The following is an 18,472-nucleotide window of genomic DNA, read 5'->3' as shown; positions in this document are numbered from 1 at the left end:
GGCCCCTCCCTGAGAGGAGGGGAGAGGCAGGCCGACCTGCCAACAGCTCCATCCCTGCTCACAATTCCCTGGTCAGGAAGGCAGAGTCCCGGCTACCTGGGTGTGTGTGAGGGTGGGTTTACCCCATGGGAACAGGCCCTGCCTGATGTCTTCATTCATTCGTTTGTTCGTTCAGTCATTATTGCCTTGGTTTGGTTTGATTTGTTTACATGCTTATTTACCTACTAACTCATTCATTTAATCACTAACATTTTATTGAGGGTGCTCCACGTGCTGGGCACAAACATGAGTGAGGCATGCCCTGGGTGTCCAGGAGGTGGGGGCACGAGAGGCGGGTGCTAGGTACATCTCGAATGATTCATTAGTCAGGACTGCAGGTAGGGAAGCATGCAAGGGAAGGGCCTTGTCTGGCCAGGGAACCAGCCTCAGCAAAGGCGAGGACAGAGGGAAAGAACAAGGGAACGGTGAGCCGCCATCTTTGCGGCAAGAAGCAAGCCAGGACAGGAAGGCAAAAGGCCTTGCGTGTCAAGCCAGGGAGCCTGGGTGGCATCCAGGGGCAACTGAAGTCTTCGCTGGCCGCAGGCAGGGGGTGTGGTGCTCTCCTCCGAGGCGGAGGCAGCAGACCAGATCAGCAATGTGTTTCTAAGGCTGAAGTCTCAAGGGGCCCAGGAGAAGAAATTCCATTGTCCCAAGTCTGGCCAAGCCCAACAGGCCTGAGGAAGGAAGCCCCCAAAACGACCCAGGGCCCAAATCTCCGGAATGGACAGAACAACTCTCACTTTCTGTGCCAGGTGCACCTCTGTGTCCGTGCGCACACCGACAAGTCCTCCCCATCCTCCCTCCCACTTCCCCTCCCCACGCAGGGCACCAGCGGCCTCTTCCCAGACCTCAAACGCCCGAGGACCTGCAGTTATGCAAAGTCCTCGGAACAGCGGCACCAGGTTTGAAGCCATTTCAAGCAGAGCAGGCAGGGTGTGAGATCACCCAGAGCTCACAGCTCCTTTCGAAGGAGAGGAGTTATTTTCTGAGTGCCCAGAACTGTGCTGGCCACCCCCACCCCTGCAATTGCATGGAGAGGGCAGGGAGGGTGGAGGGTGGGGGAGGCAGCGAGGATCAGAGAGGAAGGGAAAGAAAAGCAAAATCAGAGACAGTCAACGGAGGGAAGTGAGGCAGCAAGGAGGAAACAGGGGGCACGCAGCAGAAAAGGAGGACGAGGGATTGGGGAGGAGATGGGATGGGGGGATGACCTGGCCTCTGTCTTCTACGATGGAGGAAATGGGGACCAGAGAGGGTCCCCGACTCGAGGGAGGTCGCCCGGCGCATCACGCCTTGGGCTGGCTGTGGTTCTCATTCTTATCGGCAAGAAATTAGTTTGACTCCAAACATCTTCAGGGTTCCAGAGAATGAGAGGCAAGAAATTTTTTATTTAATTTATTTTTTGAATAGATAATAGATGCACATGACACACAACTCAAAAGGTACAGAAAAGGAAGCAGCTGCCCAGGTCCCCTCCACAGGCGTCCCCGAAGCTCACGTGATTCTTGTGTTTTCTTTAGAGACGGGGTAAACAGCCGTGGGCACAGGGGCAGGTGTGTCCTCTCATTAATTTTATCTAAAAGGCAGCATAAAACACATTGTACTTTGCTTTCCCCCCCAGATCCATTCCACGCCCATGCATATAGAGCCGCCCTCTTTCTTTTTACTGACTGTATTGTATTCCACTGTTTGGATGGGCTGCAATATTTTCAAATGAGTGGCCTCGTTCATATTAGAATGTTTGCATACAGTTTAAAGAATAATTACAAATGTAACACTTGTCTAACCACCGTTCAGGTCAAGAAATAAAACATTCCCAGCACTCCAGAAGCACCCCCAAAATGTCCTCTTACAGACCCCTCCCCTGCTCTAGAAGTAATACCATCCTAACGTTTTCAGTAATTATTTCTTTGCTTTTCTTTACAGCTTCGCCACTTATGTAAAGATCCCTAACACATAGCTTAGTTTTTATCTTAACAGATTTTAATCCTTATATAAAGAAAATCATAATGTAAATATTTGGGGGGGGTGGCAGGAGATTCCGCTTCTTTTCCCCACCATGTTGTTGCACGTAGCTGTGGTGCATTTTCATTGCTGTAGAGTATTTCGGTTAACCATGTACCTAACCAGCCCTGGCTGGTGTGGGATTGAGTGCCGGCCTGCAAACTGGGAGGTCGCTGATTCAATACCCAGGCAGGGCACGTGCCTGAGTTGCAGGTCAGGTCCCCAGCTGGGGGTGTGTGGGAGGCAACTGATCAATGTATCTCTTGTACATTGATGTTTCTCTACCTTTCTTTCTCCCTCCCCCCACCTCTCTCTAAAAAGTTAATAAAGAAAATCTTTAAAAAAGAGAACTTTTTTAAATGCACTTAACCAGTCTCTAAAGGATGGACATTCAGGTTGATTCCAGTCATTTGCTAGTACTAATGACACTACTACAATCGATAAAATGTGTTACTTTACCCATTTATAAGTGTATGTCTAGAATAAATTTCCAAAAGTTGAAATGCTGGGTCAAGAGGCAAGGCTTTTTTTTTTTAAACCGGGAAGTTAGAGGGAAGTGTCCACCTCCCTGTAGATGCTAATACATAGTATCAGAAGTTACTTAAGTAGAAATTGCCCTGGCTGGTGTGGCTCAGTGGATTGAGTGCGGGCTGCAAAACATAAGGGTCACTGGTTCAATTCCCAGTCAGGGCATGTGCCTGGGTTGCAGGCCAGGTCCCCAGTAAGGGGTATGTGAGAGGCAACCACACATTGATGTTTCTCTCCCTCTCTTTCTCCTTCCCTTCTCCTCTCCTTAGAAAAAGAAATTACTTAAACAGAAATAGAAAGCTCTTAAATTATAAGTAATATTGAAAATGACATACAGCTATCTTAACTCGTTGGAACTGAAATCATTTCCTTAGATCTTTGTAACACAGGTGCACAGGGATTTTTGACTCACTTCTTTGACGCCGAAGGATATGTGTTTTTCTATTGAGACAGAATGAGCATGTAATGCTGTGTTAGTTTGGGTGCACTGCCTTCTACGTTTTGAGATAGATGACGGGTGGACGGAAAGATAAATAGTCACATCACCCTTGGTAAAAGCTGTGCCCACCCACCCTCCTGCCAACAGCATAGGACAGTGCTTTCCCGACACCCCACTGGCCAAGTGGGAGGCCCGCGGGCTGCGTGACAGGAAGGCCTGGGGTGACAGAGGGCTGGCCGGGCTGCCCTTTGCCCCAGCTGGGCTGGGTGGCTGCAGGGGGTAGGCTGGGAGCTGCTGCAATCGCAAGGTGGGCGGGCGACAGGAAGCGTGGGTGCTGTGTCTTTGAAACTGAGTGAGCCCATGGAGGGGACCCAGGCCCTAAACTTGCAGGCCCCTTGGCCTCAACCCCAGAGCGCTCTAAAACGAGGGAACAGAATCCCTTCCCCCTTTCCTAGCGACGGGCCCCCACAGGGCGTGACAGGGTGTGTGGGAAAACTCAGGCCTCAGACCGCGAGCTGGGAAAGATGACAAGCAGAGCTCAACCTGTGTACACAAATGGCCGTCTTGCAACTTCCTCTCATGGTTGAGACACGAGGAGAGGCTCCTTGGGCCCCAGCGTCGGTCGCCTGGGCCCCTCGGGGCTCCCGAGTGTAGGTCAGAGCACTGGGCGGGCTGTTTGGTGCATGAGGACATCTCACAGATACTGACGCGGGGCCTCGGTGGGCCGGGCGGCCCAGATGGGCGCAGACCCCTGCCCTGGGGGGGCTTGTCCTGGAGCAGGAGGGTGGGGATAAGTATAGCAAATGAGATCTTTTCCGTGTTAGCAAGTGAGTAAGGGGGATCTTGGGGCAGGCAGAGGGGGTGAGGGCAGTGGGCCCATTGAAGAGGATCCTGGGCAGGGCAGGCCTCACTGAGGAGGAGCCTGAGCAAACCCTGAAAGCAAGGAAGGAGCAAGCCCCGCACCCACCCACACATACACAGATGGCTAGGGGGAGAGCTCCAGGCAGGGGACCAGCCCAAGCACAGACTGGGCAGGGTGTGAACCAGGACCACGGGGTGCGGGAGAGGACAGGGGCTGAGCCAGGTAGAGCCTGGGGAATGTGGAGCTGAGTTCTGACCTCAGATGGGAGGCGACACCGTCACAGGTGCACTCCCTCTTCTCAAATCTGAAGTCGGCACCAGTACCGTCCCTGTGGTGCAGATGAGGAAACTGAGGCTCAGAAGCAAGTTCAGAGGCCCGGCCAGGCCGGCTGAGATCCTGGCCCGGGTTCCCGGCAGGTGTTCAGGGTGCCTGCGGCCAAAGGTGTGGGGAAAGGGTCCGGCGTCCGTCCAGACCCCACTGTCCACGGGCAGTAACTCGGTCTGCCCTCACATAATCCCGAGAGGCAGGCATGTTATTATCGGGGCCATTTCACAGATGAGGGAAGGGAGGCCCAGGTGGGTGAGGGACGTGCCCAAGGACACACAGCTGGTGAGTGCAGGGAGAGGGGACTGCAGTTCTGAACGGCCCTGGGGCCTGTGCCGCCGCTATCCCCATCTCGAGTGTCTCCCGTGGGTATCTCCCTCCCTAAAACTCTTCCTTAGCCCTCACTTGTCCGCAGGTCGAAGTGCAAACCTCTGAGGCCTGTGTCGCAGCTCCCGACACTCAGACTGCAGCCAGCTTTTTCTACCCTCCCCCACCCCCCACCCCCACCCCCCGGGGGACCTGCCCCAGCCCCACCTCCAGCCAGAAGATACTTCTCAACATTCCCAGAACCTCTTTCTCAATCTCCCACAGCCTTTGTTCACAGGCCACCCCCTTCTGCACCCTAAGGTCTCTGTCTCTCAAGGGCTCACCTCCTCCAGGCTGCCTCCAGAGACCCTCTTCCCTGTCTACCTCCATCTCTCCCCAGCCCCCTGAGTCTCTCCTCCCATCTGTGCCACCTCCTGTGTGCGGTCCCCAGCCCCAACCACGGCAGGCACAGATCTCCAGAGCAAGCCGACCTCCGCTGGGCCCTGAATCACGGCCACCCCACCGCACCCTTGTCTCCTGCTGACCAGGCCTCCAGACAAGGAGCTCACCTCCTGGCCACATCACTCAGCCTCCGGCACCTCAAACCCACCGCCACCCACAGCGACTTCCTTCTGCTCACCACGGGCAGCACCCCCCACACTGCTGGCTCGCTGAGGACAGGAGCTGCTTCCCTTCAGCCCCCTTGCCTGTGGAACCCCTGACACCATCCTCTTCTCTCTCGGCGCCCCTGGGTCCTTCCCCAAGACGGGATGTGTGGCCTCTGGGCAAGTTCCTTCCCCAGCCAGATCCCAGAGGACTCATCTCTACAGAGAGGTCAGCAAGGCCCACCTCCCAGCACCGTTCAAAGGCCCGAGCAAGACGTCAGTCTTTCCCTGGTATACAGTTGGCGTTCAGTTACTGCACGCTTCCCTCGTTGGCCTCCACAAGTGCTTACTGAGCCTGCCAGAGGCAGACCTTGATTTGAATCCTGTCCCCGTCCTTTGTCACTCTGTAGCCGAGGGCTTGTCACTGCCCGGGGCCTCGATGTCCTCATCTGTGAAATGGGGCCATCCTAGGATGCACCTCACTTGAGGGGCTGTGAGAGTTAGATCAGACAGAGCGTGTGGAGTCCGTGTGTATGGGAGGGAGGAAGGCTCGGCTCTGTCTCCGAGGCTCAGGAGCTCTGCGGCCTTTAGGCTCTCAGGGCTCCCACCAGGCCTCTCTACCGCCTCCTTGGAAAAACTGAGAAACACAGGGGGCTGGGCGGCTGGCGGAGAGGAGCCCAGAGATCGCAGCCCCGGCCTCCTCTGCCTTCCTGCCCTTCTCTCTCACCCTGTCTGAGCCACCAGGTCTTGGCAGGGGAAAGCCAGACTGAAAAAAGGGCTCGATTCTGGAGTAGGGCCCCTGTGACAGGGGTAGAGGGGCCCTTGGTCATTGCTGGGCTCCCTTCCTGGGCCCAGCACACTGGGTTTTCACAACCAGGCTCTGGGACAGGAATCGTCTCCATTTTACAGATGAGAAACAGCCCAGAGCAAGCCCTTACTTACACCGCTCCAGGTCACAGAGCAGAAAGGCCCAGAATTGGACTAGACCCAGGCTTGTATTACTGCGGAACCCGTGGTCAGCTCGCCGCCCCGGAGTGTGGGCCCTGAGCCCTGGGGGCAGGTCTCTCTGCAACTGGGACGGGAGTAAGAGGACCCTGAGTGGGCCAGTGAGAGGCTGGCTTCCATGTCCAGGCTGTGGAGCCCAAGGCCAGTCTGAGGCTCCTCAGGGGTCCCAGGCAGGGTGGGGCAGCCCGGAGGGTAGCAGCAGAAGGCGCAGGCCCAGAAGGAGTTAACTGTATGGGGGGTCTGAGTGAATCAGAGGCTCCGCAGGCTGCGATGGAAATTCCCTGTGCATGGCGTGTGGTCACCCAGAAAAGGGAAACGGTGCTTTTCGGAGCTGGGGACAGCGGGGGCTGGAGCTCGGGAGCAGATGCCTGGCTGGGTGGGGCTGGCAAGGGCGTTGTGACCAAGGCGGACTAGACTCTGGGTCTGTTCAGACCCAGGGTGGGAAAGAGGAGATGTGCAGCTGCCAAGCCAGCCAGGCCTGGTCATGCTATGGTGTGTCCATGGGCCTTGACGGGTGGATAGGAGTTTACCGGGCCCAGAGGAAGGAAGGGCGCTTAAGCCATGGGAAATGCTGAAGACATAGGGATGTGACTCAGAATGGAGAGTCTGCCCCCCGTTTTTTCTGGGGAACTCTTTCTAGTCTTTTAGGGCCCATGGCTAGTGGGACCCCTCCCATCCCGGGAAGTATTTCTCACTTCTTTCTCAGTACCCCACAGCCTCAGTTTCCCTCTCAGAGCTCTCAGGATTTTGTAACTCTTCTGCCTTCTCCACAGAGCCGTGGGCAGGGCCGTGTCCTAGCTTGAGACAGTTCGGTGCTTATGAAATGACAGTTTCACAGAAGAGGACTCAGAGGCTCAGAGGGGTCAGGTGACCGTCAGATGGCAGCTGTGGCTGAGCAGGGCCCGGGCCAGGGCTTTTGCCTCACCTGGGACTTGGCAGGAGAAAAGGAACAGGCAGTGAGAGCCTTCCTTCTGGGCAGGGCAGAGGGCTCCAGGCACGCATGGCCTGGCCAAAGACGGCCATTTGGCAACTCTGCTGTCCAAGGCCTTGAGCTTCAGGCTAGCCCTGCTTCCACCCTTGTCACAGCGGTGGGGAACGTCTGTCCTCTCAGCCTGAAGACTGAGGTCCAAGCCAAAGCAAGGCGGCAGTTGGACGCGGAGAGAACGGGACTGAGTGTAGGCAGATCGCGAACTGCAGTGCAGACGCTTTCCAGCTCCATAGTCTCAGACATGCGTTTCCCCTCTGAGCCTCCGTTGCCATTTATGATGGGGATGATGGGACAGCCTTGCTCAGGGACAGGGAGCTGGCCAATATGCACCATAAGCTGCTATTAGTAATGAGCATTAGTACCGTCCTCTGTTGTCTCCCCTTGAGCAGTTCCCTGCTGCGACCCCATCCGGCCTGTCATTTCCCGACCAGCGTGTGCTGGGGTCTCGGGCCCAGGGTCTGTCCATCCCAGCTCAGTCCATCCCAGCTCAGTCCTGCACCGCGCAAGGGCCTGTGACTCGCACCAGCCTGAAGAGTGGGCCAAAACTCAACTCAAAGAGAGTGCTGGCTGGGGCCTCCTGCCCAGAAACAGGCTCCCTGAAGTCCCCAGGTGCCCCAATTCCTCCACAGCACCCCAGATTCCTTGGCCCCCCATGAAGGCTGAGGGCGCCCAGAAGAGTCACCTCCGGGCAAGGACAGGCAGGATGGTGGCAGCCATTGGGGTTGGAGATTTTCCAAGCATGAAGAGGAACTGAGAACTGTGGGAATGTGCCTTGGGCAGGCCAGGGTGGGCTGGGCCTGGGTGGGAAGGGGCTACAGCTATAAGGAGCCCTGACTGATGGGGTCCTGGGGGAAGGGAAGAGAAGGGGACCCATGGGCTGGTCACTGTGTGCTGCTTGCAGTTTGTCCAGAGAGAGATGGCCAGGCAGTGGGAGGTTGGGGGGCTGTGTGGGGAAGGAAAGAGGAAGCCATGGGGAGAGGGGGGATGGGGCTGCTGGGGATGGAGTGGGAGTGGGGGCTGGGGGCCTGGAGCCACTTTGGCCACAGCCACTGCACTCCTCCCGGTTTCGGTTTGTAAATAGCTGCTGGCTCCGTGCAGGCGGGATGGCCCTGCCCCTTCTGTGGCCTGTGTCCAGGGAGGCCCAGGTCTCAGTGGCTGCAGAGCACAAACCCTGGGTCTGGGGACCCCAGGAGGCATCAAGGCTGCTCCAGCCCTTGTCCTGGGTGGGTGCGTCCCAGTGGGCCCAGCTCTTGGGCAGCCTCAACCTGTGGTCACTGAGGTAATGCGGCTGAGGCAGAACTTGATGACTTGGCCACACTGGGCTTATTTATAACTGGGCCTCCATGGGCAGAAGCAGCTGCTGAGCCGCCAACTCAGCACTTGGGCTGGCCCAGGGCACCAAGGCAAGGGACAGGATGGCGGGGCCCAGGCTGGCCTGATGGCCCCTCAGGCTGGGCCTCAGGGTCTTGAGATCCCAAGACCTCTCGCACTCTGTAATGGCCTTGAGGTGTAGGGGGAGCTCCTCGTGGGGCCCGAATCTCAGAATCTCCTGGGCCAAGGGATGGCTGAACTCAGCTAGTGGACTGGTCAGTTCCCAGGGGCTCGGGCCCCAACCTTCCTGCAAAAATGACTCTTCCTCCAGAGGTCAGATGCTGTCAGCAAACTCAACAAGAAGCAAAGTCATCTCCCCTCCCCTTCTTGCAATAGCAGCTTCAAAACAAAACAAACAAAACAAAACCCATTCGGGAAGAGGGCAGTGCCGAATCCCAAGGCCTGGCCCTCATGGTGGAACTCCAGGCACCTGACAGATGGGGAAGGGCTGGGTCCCTCCCAAGGCTCCCACATCATACCACATGGCACTCATAGCCTGGAGGACGGGAAGGGCTGGCCCTTCCCCCACCACCCCCCAAGGCAACTGCTGGTCTTTCTCCCGAGGAAAGGTGTGAGGAGGGTGTCAGGCCCTTTCACAAGGTTCGAAGGACCACAGAGGCCCTTCAAATCTTTCTCCTGCTTTTGATCCTTCTGGATCAACCTTGTCACCGACTGTTCTGACTGTCCCATCAACACCCTGACCCCCAAACTTGGTCCTGGCCTTCCACCTCCAAGCCTTGTTCCAGTCTGGCCCCCTGCCTAGCATGCCCTTTCTACCCCCAAAGTCCCCCCTCTGTCCAGGCCTGTGCTGAGCACCCCCAGCTTCAGTGCTCACCCTGTCCCCAAAGCTGAGGCTCTTGGGACATAAAAATCAAGTCCGAATTAGGGCAGAAATGGAAGAAGGATTTTAAGGTCACCGGTGCCATGATTACAACACAAAAGAGAAAACCAAGGCCTCAGGTGGGCCAGGGATGGCCAAGCCATTCAGTGAATGCAGGACAGAGCTGAGACCAAAGCCACGTGCCCTGGCGCCGGCCTAGAGCTCTCACCGCTGGGGCTCTGACCTTTTGGGCCACCTGCTCAGCCTTGAGTAACAGCCCTGCCTGACTCCTTCCTCTTGGCGGAAGCTGTTGGGGTGGGAAAGACAGAGGCCTGGGGTGGGGGGTAACTCAGGCCACCTAGCCCGGCCTGGGGCTCGGGGTGGCGGGCCCTCTTAGGCTCCTCTGGGCAGAGTCGGGGCGCCCAGCCTGGAGCCACCCAGGCTGCAGCTGCCCCTGTTTCCACATCGACAGTAGCAAGTCCGGCGCCTGAGAAAACAGGAAGCGCCCAGTCACCACAGGAAGCATGTGTGCGCAGCCTCCCCACCCCCGGCCCATTGCAAAATGCTAACAGCCCCATTACCACAGGCACCGCACAGTGGCAGGCAGAGAAATGCTCCGGCCGGGGGCAGGCCTGCGGGGCAGCCCGACCGACAGACTCCAGCCCTTACCTACCTCAGCCAGGCCGCAGGGTGATGTCCAGCTGCGGCCTGGAGGAGCTGGGGTTTCCCAGGCTTCAGGCCTCATGCCTTCCTCTGGGTTCTCAGGCCAATCCCCAGACCAGCCTGCGCCAGGCCTGCCTTGGCCATTGTTTAATCAGAATATGGGGTCAGGGGTCACAGAGAAGCCATTTCTCTGACCTGGCGGTTGGCATTGGGAACTCTGTGCCTGGCCCTCAGACCCTGGCGGGGCCCGATCCCCAAGCCTCACTGAGGCCGTTGGCCAGGAGCCTACCACCCCCATGACCCCAGGGAGCCATCTGCTTTCAAGTCCACAAGGTCCTGCCACACCCTCTGCCCAGCCCCAGCCCTTTCTGGGTGAGATGTCGCCAGCCCCGGGGGTCCTACCCAGGCTGGTCTTTGGGAGGCCGGGGCCCCTGCTCATCCCACCTGACTGCCCCGACTCACCTCTCGTTTCTGGCCCTTGGGCTCAACCCAGGGCAGAAGATAGGAGTCCAGCGAGGCCGGGGCCGGTGCCTGGGGAGGTCTGTGCTCCTCTAGCCCCGGGGACAGCAAGGAAAAGAGAAGAGAGCAGAGCATTTCATGGCTATAATAAATCAAAGGGGGAAGTCGAGCAGGAGAAATAAGAAACTTCCCTACCCTGGGCACAGGGACCTGCCAGGCAGCAGCCCCTGGTGCCCCGTGGCCTTCCCTCCTCCCTCCTGCCTCCTTGGCCAGGGCCCAGATCTGGTGCCCTCTCCTCAGACCTATGCACTCCACCTGCCCTGAGACCCCCCCCCACCCTGGGCATCCAACAAGCCTTCTTGCTGTGCCCCCTGGGGTCTGTCACCTCTTGTCTCTGGGCCTCAGTTTCCTCTTAATGGGCACAGAAATCCATGAGTTCGGTGCTGGTGCATGCAGAGAGGGCTGAAGATGGGTAATGCCCCTCTAAACAAGGGCTCTCGGGGCTGAAGGGAGGCACCCTGAGAATCCCTAGTGGGAGAGTCGGGTTGCGCAGGCCAGCCATCTGTGCAAGGGGACAGGAGGCCCCGGGTCAGAGGCAGAGAGAGCCCCAGTCTGTGAGGGGACAGGCAGGGTCTTGGCCTCAGCTCCGCCTCTGCACTCTCTCACACCAGACCAAGGGGCGCAGGGCCTGGGGTCCCCTACTTGGGCACCGTGCACACTGCGGCACATCTTCTGGGATGTCCACTCAGGAAGAGATTTAGAGGGGAAAATTTTTTTTTAAAGGGGGGATGCTGACATATTAAGAAGGATGAACAACTGTACGATTTTTTAAGATAAAATAAGGAACTTCAGAAACATTTCAGCTAGTTTGGGGGCCACTACGAGCCAGGCCTTCCAATGCCACACAGACCCTCCTCCAGTTCCTCAGCCATTGGAGTACATTGGGGGGGGCTCAGGATGCCTCTGCTTGAAGCCCTCCTGCGACGGCACGCTCACTCCCTTACTCCAGGGGTCTCTGATCTCACTATGAGCCAGATCTCCTCAGCTCCAGCCCTGGGTCTCCCATGACGCCCCCTGGTCAGCTGCCGGCCTGGGGCTCAGGGACCTCAGGAGAGAGTGTCAGGGCCTGGGACCCCTCTGAGCCTCCCAGATCATCTGCTTCACTCGCAACCTTTTCGGGCAGATAAGAAAGTGGCAGTGACTGCCAGCGTCCAGCCTGCAGAGCCAGACAGATGCAACAGCGTGCCGTGTGTGAGCCTGGGCGGGTGAGCTCAGCGCCCTGCGCATCGCTTTCTGCATCTGGAAAACGCCTGCCTTGAAAACCCGCTGGGTGTTCACGTGGCCAACAGGACACAACAGAGGCCATTCCCATCAACATGCCAACACTCCGAACCCCACTTCCTCCCTCCTGTCCCCTTCATCTGCCTGACTCGGGGTGAGAACCTTTGCTCCCTGTTCTTCTCGGCACCCCAGGGCCCCTGGCCTCACTCTGAGCTGCCCTGATTGGGCCAGTGCTGGAGCTGGGGTTCCCAGCCCCACACCAAGGTGCTCCCTCTCCACAACAGAGAACTTAGAGGCCCAAAGGCTGGGCTCTAACTGACTGAGCTACTGGTCCAGGGCCAGGGCCAGGGCTCCTCAGGCACTTTACATACACAGTGTCTTATAATCCTCGCAGCAACTGCAGTATTCTGATTCCCGCTGCACAGACGAGGAAACCAAGGCCCAGAGGGGAAGAGTGAGTGGTATGAGGTCAGTTGGCCAGAAGGGGCAGGTCTGACATGAAAACTCAGTTCTGACCACAAAGCTGGTGGAATTCCTGTGCAAACCCGGAGGCAAAGCAGCACCTCTTTGTCTGGAAAAGGCCTTCAAGCCTTTTGGAGTATCCCCAGTTCCCCTGCTCCCTACCTATCACCAGAACCTCCTGCTTCTCCCGGTTGTTATGGGATATCAGAGTTGGGAAAATTCCAGCCTCAGGTGCCCATGAGCAGAGAGATGATAACATCCAGAAAGGTGAGCAGACCCCAGAATCTAGGCCCCCCTTGGCTCCCTGGCCTGGGCATGCACACCTAGCAGCGGAAGGTAACTCCCTGGGAAGACGGACCCAAGGGATGGCCTTCCCTGGTGGTTAGAACCAGGGCATTGGTGCCAGGCATTCACGGGCTTAACTGTCAACTCTGGACCTGAGACACCATCCCACAGTAAGTGACGTCGCCCTAAAGTAGAGAGGAAAAGGCCTCCCTGGGCCTGGAGATTTCACAGAAGGGAAATTTGTCTCTAAGGGCTCAGCCCTTCTTCACGCATGGTCTCATTTAAGCTTCATAACAGTTCTGACAAGTAGGTATGTTATTACTCCCATTTTATAGATAAAGAAACCAAGGTAAAGGGGGTCTCCCCAAGGTCACTGAGCCTTGCAGGAGCTCGAACCCCAATCCCGTGTGCCTCCAAGCCAGGTGCACTTACATTGCCCCAGAGAGGTCCCCTTCCTTCTCTCCCTGCAGTGTTCCCTACCACCCTCACCCCCAGGGCCAGAGGCCCTAAGTGACAACCGGTACTGGACTGGGCTGGGAGGGCTTGGCCCTGCCTAGCCCGGTGCATCCCCAGTGCCTGACTGCCCTTGCTCTTGGGCTGGGTTCGCAGGCAGCTGCCTGGGCACGCAAAGGGTGGGGCCCACCACAGCAGGGCCTCTCCAGGCCGCTCCCCGCCAATGCCTGCCATCTCCTGTAAGAAGAGGGGTGCAAGCTTTTCCAGGGGGCATGTGGGTGAGGCCAGAAAACCAAAAAGCTGGACTTGAACTTCTCACTTGCTTGGGTCCTCCCTTCCAAGGTCCTGGGACAGAGAGCTGAGCAGATTATACCTGTGGCCCCGCCTGGGTAGCTCAGTTGGTTAGACCATGGGCAGCAATACACCAAGGTGGTGGGTTCAATCCCTGGGCCCCAATTTTTTAATTTATATTTGTGACTTTGTTATCATTTCCTTCAAGAGAGCCCCCAAATTGTATAAGCATCAGGCTCCACAAAACCTAGCCCAGTCTCCAGATTGGGGGCAGTGGAAAGAGTTTCATCCCCCTCCCTACTGGCTTTGCGCTGGCTGGCTCTGTGACTTGAGGAGAAACCCCCACTTTCCCATCTGTACGAAGGGGATGAAGCCAGGAGAGTCAGGGGATACAGCAGGGGCAAAGAGGAGCTCAGGGTACCCATCCTTCACAAAAAGCCCAAATCCACAGAGGCCTTTCACCAGCCCGGACTGGTTGCGTCTCCAACAGCCCCATAAGGTAAGTGGAGGCTCCCGCCCCCGTTTTCCAGTTAAGATAACTGAGCTTTGAAACTGAATGAGCAAGCTGAAGCCCCGTCTCCCCCTGCTCCCCGGGGGCTCGGCAGTCTCTTGCTGCTGGCCGAGCGCGGGGTTAGGAGGAGGGAGCCGCCGGGCAGACCTTGCCTCCGGGAGTGAGGACAGGCTCAGCGGACGCCGAGGGAGGAGGCAGCGTCCCGCACTGTCTCACCGCAGAACCGACCTCGGCCCTTATCTACTCCGGCAGCTTCCGCCCCCTACCCCAGCTCCCGCCGCAGGCCTGGCCCCGGCCCCCGCCTCCGCAGGGCCGGCCCCGAGCGCCCCTCCCCCGTGTCCGCCAGCCCCCAGGGAGCGCCGAGTGCAGCAGGCTGTGCCCAGCGGAGCAAAGAGGGGCCCGGCCCCCAGGTGAGGGGCGGGAAGTGATAAATAACTCCGTGGGGGAGGAGGGGGCACCGTCTCAGTCAGGCCTTCCCTGCGCTGGCAAGCCCACCCGGGGCAGACAGGAGCTCCCCCAGCCAGGCCGCTTCAGCCAAAGCTGGAAGAGAGTTTGGGGTCCCTTATAGCCCCAGGAAGAAGGAGGAACAGTGGGGTGGGTCTCCACGAGGAATGGGACTCAAGACCCCCGACCCTCCCTACATACGCACACAGGCGGGGTTCAACGTCCGTGGGCCTCCCTGGCACAGGTGTGGGAGGTAACAGAGAAGTGGAGACACCTAGAGAAAGTGAAAAGCAGCCCACAAACTGGAGGAGACGTCTGCCTCGAACAAGCCAAAGGATGAGCATCGAAAATACGTGAAAACTCTTGCAAATCCTTAGGGGGAAAACGAGTGATCCCACAGAAAAGTAGGTAACAGACAGGGCATTTTTCCAAAGGAGGAAATGTTTGTCGGGTGCACGTCCAAGAGATGCTGAAGCTCATTGGTGATGAGGGGATGCAAATGAAGACCACAATGAGACGCTATTTCACACCGTTCTAAGAGCAGAAATTAGCAGCCCTAGCAGCACCAAGTGTGGGAGAAGAGGTGGAGCCGCGGAATCCCCAGTGCGTTGCCAGAGTGCAGCTGATACAAGCACTGGCCAGCAGCGGGACGCCGCCCGCAGCCTAGCCTTATCTCCCGAAGCTGAGGCCCAGTACCGTCGAGGGAAACTTCGGCGTGTGCTCCAAGAGACAGGGACAAGAACTTTCAAAGCTGTCCTGTTCTTTCGTTTTTCTTTCTTTTCTTTAGAAAGAAAGGGGTGGGGGGAGGGAGAGAAAAAGAGAGGGAGAGAAACACTGATGGACCGAACCCCCCACCCAGGCATGTGCCCTGACCAGGAACCCAACTGGCAAACTTTTGGTTTTACGGGCAATGCTCAACCAACTCAGCCATGCCAGCCAGGGTCCTGTTCTTAACAGCTAAAATCTAGAAATAACCGAGGTGCCCGTGAGCAAGGAAATGGTTAAATAAGTTACAGTGGATTCATTTACACAGTGGCACATCGTTCAGCAGGGCAAGCAAATAATCCAGTTCCTCAGAAGGTCATGATTGAATCGTAGCACAATATTGCTGAATGAAAAAGCCAGTCCCAGAAGACAAAGATCCTTCCTGTGAAGTTCAAAACCAGGCCAAACCCAGTGTTGGCTCCTACGATCTAATACTTTTGTTTTGGGGGGATGACGGGATTACCCACCAAGACTCAAGAGTAAACTCAAGATTCAAGGGTAATACTGAGAAAGTATTACAGCCAGTAAGAAAATATAGTCGGGTCCTGTGCACTATCAGCAGGCCCTTCAAAATGTAACGGGGCCCTGACCAGTGTGGCTCAGTTGGTTGGAGTTTCAACCCGTAAACCAAAAGGTTGAGGGTTCAAGTCCCGGTCAGGGCATATGCCTGGGTTGCAGGTATGGAAACCAGTCGACTTCTCTCTTACAACATAGGCAGGTGCCCTGACCAGGAATCAAACTGGTAACCTTGCAGGATGATGCCTAACTGAGCCACACCAATCAGGACAAGCTTGTCTTTCTTTCCAGAAGCCCACAGCGAGGTGGTGGTGGTAGAGGAGCCCTGGGTACACAGAGGACAAAACTCAGTGCCCCAAAGACACAGGACACTGAGGTCTTTCAGTCTGGACAGACCCATAAGGCTTTAGGGAAGAGGCGGCCTTGTACACAGGCTGGATTTTAATCCACAGAGACAGTGGAAGGGGAAAAACATGCCAGGCCTGCCAGGGATGGGGTGGGGGTCACAGAGGGGGTGGGAAAGGCGGAGAAGCTGGGCAGGAAACAGTGAGGCTTGGCTGTGCGTGGGCTGCCCATGGAAGATTTGCTGAGTGGTGGGGGGTGGGAGGGAGAGGCCCTGTGGAGTTACGGGGCATCATCTGGCTAGGGTTCGGGGTTCATGGGCAACAGCACCCCAGGAACTCATGTAGGAGTTAAGGCTGCTCTGGAAAGAACAACTTGAGAGAGGGTTAGGGTCAGGGGTTCCAGAGGGGCAAGTCTGGCTCGGAGAGGTGGAGCCTGAGGAACAGCGGGCTCTGGGTGAGCACCTGACTCTGCCTCTTTTCATCTGAGACCTTGGGCAAGGCGTTCACTGCCCTGAGCGTCAGGCGCCTTTCTACAGCAGACCCCACAGCAAGTCATGAGAAGGTGAAGGCCACACTCTGGAAGCAGAAGAAATGTGCACCCACCCCAGCCGGGAGCCTCCAGCCCAGCACTGCCGGAGGAGGGGAAGGCCGTCCAGCTGCACAGCCACCGCCTGGTCAGCAGGCCCGGTCAGTCCCGCCTGGAAACAGAAGCTGAGGCCTCATTGCTAAGAAAGGCCCCTCCTAAAGGGACCAGAGCCAGGAGTAACGTGTTAAAGTCAGAACCCGGGCAATCCAGCGAAGTCGAAGAGAGGGGTCTGGAGCCCTCAGCCCCTCCTGCACACCCAGGCCCATGCAGTTGGTGTCTGGGTCCGTCCCACCCCACTGAAGTCTCGGTCCCTGAGACCTCCAAACCAACTGATAAATGTGCTGGAAAAACCTCTGTGCTCACAAGGAGAGGAGAGAGGATGCCTCCCACCCTGTGTCTTTAATATATCTCTTCATTGCTGTAACATTTTCTGTATACCCCTGTATTTATACATATAAACAATATCTGACCCTTAAATAGAACTCCTGTATGCCAGGTAAAGTTCTAAGTGCTTTATATATATTCATCCATTTAATCCTCACAACAGTCCAATACAGTGATTCATTTTACAGATGCGGATACTAAGGCATAGGGAGTTAAACAATTTGCCCCAGGAAATCTGGTACCAGAGTCTGGTTGTATTAACCATAACCACAAGCTAGGAGGCATATATGTACATACACACACACGCACATATACATGCAGTCATGTGCTGCATTACTACGTTTTGGTCATCGAGGGTCCATCCACATGTGTGATGGTGGAATACCAGGTAGCTTAGGTTTATACTCTCTAGGTTTGTGTAGGTATACTCTGAAATTTTTATATGTGTGTGTGTGTGTAAGATTTTATATATAATTTTTTACATAATTGCATAAACATGATTGTATATGTGTTTTAACATATTTTTAAAATTTCCTTTTATATTTTTATATTTTTTCCTCCCCACACCCTGGAAGTCATGTTAACACCTTAAAGTGTGATCTTCTATATTTTTTATTTACTCACAATTATACATGGACTTATATATACCAATACCTATAATCATATGTGTGTGCATATATATATATATGCACACACACGTATATAGTTTCTTTTGTCATTGTTTTAAAATAAATATATTTATGTCTCTCACTTGGTTATACCTGGAAGCCCCTGGGAGATCTAATTCTTTTTTTTTTAATCTTATTTATTTTTATTTTGAGAGAGGGGAAGGGAGGGAAAAAGAGAGGGAAAGAAACATCAATGTGTGAGAAATACATCAATCGGTTGCCTCTCACATGTCCCCAAACAGGCCCCTGGCCCACAAGCCAGGCATGTGCCCTGACTGGGAATCAAACCAGTGACCTTTTGGTTCACAGGCCGTTGCTCAATCTACTAAGCCATAACAGCCAGGGCTACCTCAGTTTTTAAGTCACACACCAGTCCACCCACCATGTCTTTCCCTGGCCCTCCTGCTCATTGTCCTCTTCTGGAGTCCCATCCCCAGCCACAGTGGGCTTATTTCTGCAACCCATTTGTGAGCCTGATGGTGGAAATTTCAGGCCAGGTGAAAGTCCAGTGAGAAAGCAGCAAATGGCATTTCTGGCTGGGTCTTGCCCATCCACTGGCTGGTATCCAGCAGCCCTCAGCCCCCAGAGGCAGGAATGCTGACTCTATTATTGTGAAATCATTTGTATATTGTGAAGTGCTTTGCATATGATGGAGTGATTTGCATACATGGCAGAGACTATCTTAGAGGTCCCAGAGTTGCATCCCTGAGAGCCTTTCTCCCTTTGCAAAGAAACAAAGCCAGGGCTTTCGCTTTGGAACTCAGGGAGGGGCACCAGAGGGCATCCTGGCCAACCTGTGGGCCTGGTCGGATGAGGCAGACAGGGGGCTTTCAGAGGAAAGCTGATCCCACCTGGTAGGAGCTAGGAGTCTAGACATTGGAGTGTGAGGTGGAACAGCTGAGTGTGCCCTCACAACCCCCAGAAGGGGAGAGTGACTCAGCACAGATGAAGGGAGCTATCATGCCAGGCCGATGAGGGTCAGAAGCTTGGAGAACCCGACCTTGTCACAATCTCTGCCCAAGTAAGTGCTACATGGCCCTTCCTGAACAGTCTGCAGCCCAGCCTGGTTCCC

At 55.9% G+C, this 18,472-nt stretch overlaps 1 long non-coding RNA gene across 4 annotated transcripts; it reads right to left on the bottom strand.

Moving 5' to 3' along the window:
- Positions 1-1,406: 1,406 nt before the first annotated feature.
- Positions 1,407-10,552, bottom strand: LOC123479560 (uncharacterized). 4 transcript variants are annotated; one of them, XR_011651191.1, is made up of 5 exons: positions 10,414-10,552; positions 4,126-4,298; positions 3,551-3,778; positions 2,904-3,009; positions 1,407-1,612 (listed from the first exon to the last, which is right to left on the bottom strand). It is a non-coding gene; the product is annotated as an uncharacterized lncRNA (long non-coding RNA). The 4 variants fall into 4 exon arrangements; XR_006655205.2 differs by having other exon boundaries at positions 1,407-3,009; XR_011651190.1 differs by lacking the exon at positions 2,904-3,009.
- Between the last annotated feature and the right edge of the window lie 7,920 nt (positions 10,553-18,472).

This window comes from Desmodus rotundus, chromosome 5 (genome assembly GCF_022682495.2).
Source record: "Desmodus rotundus isolate HL8 chromosome 5, HLdesRot8A.1, whole genome shotgun sequence".
Lineage (NCBI taxonomy): Eukaryota > Metazoa > Chordata > Mammalia > Chiroptera > Phyllostomidae > Desmodus > Desmodus rotundus.
This window is presented reverse-complemented; position numbering and strand designations above follow the sequence as displayed.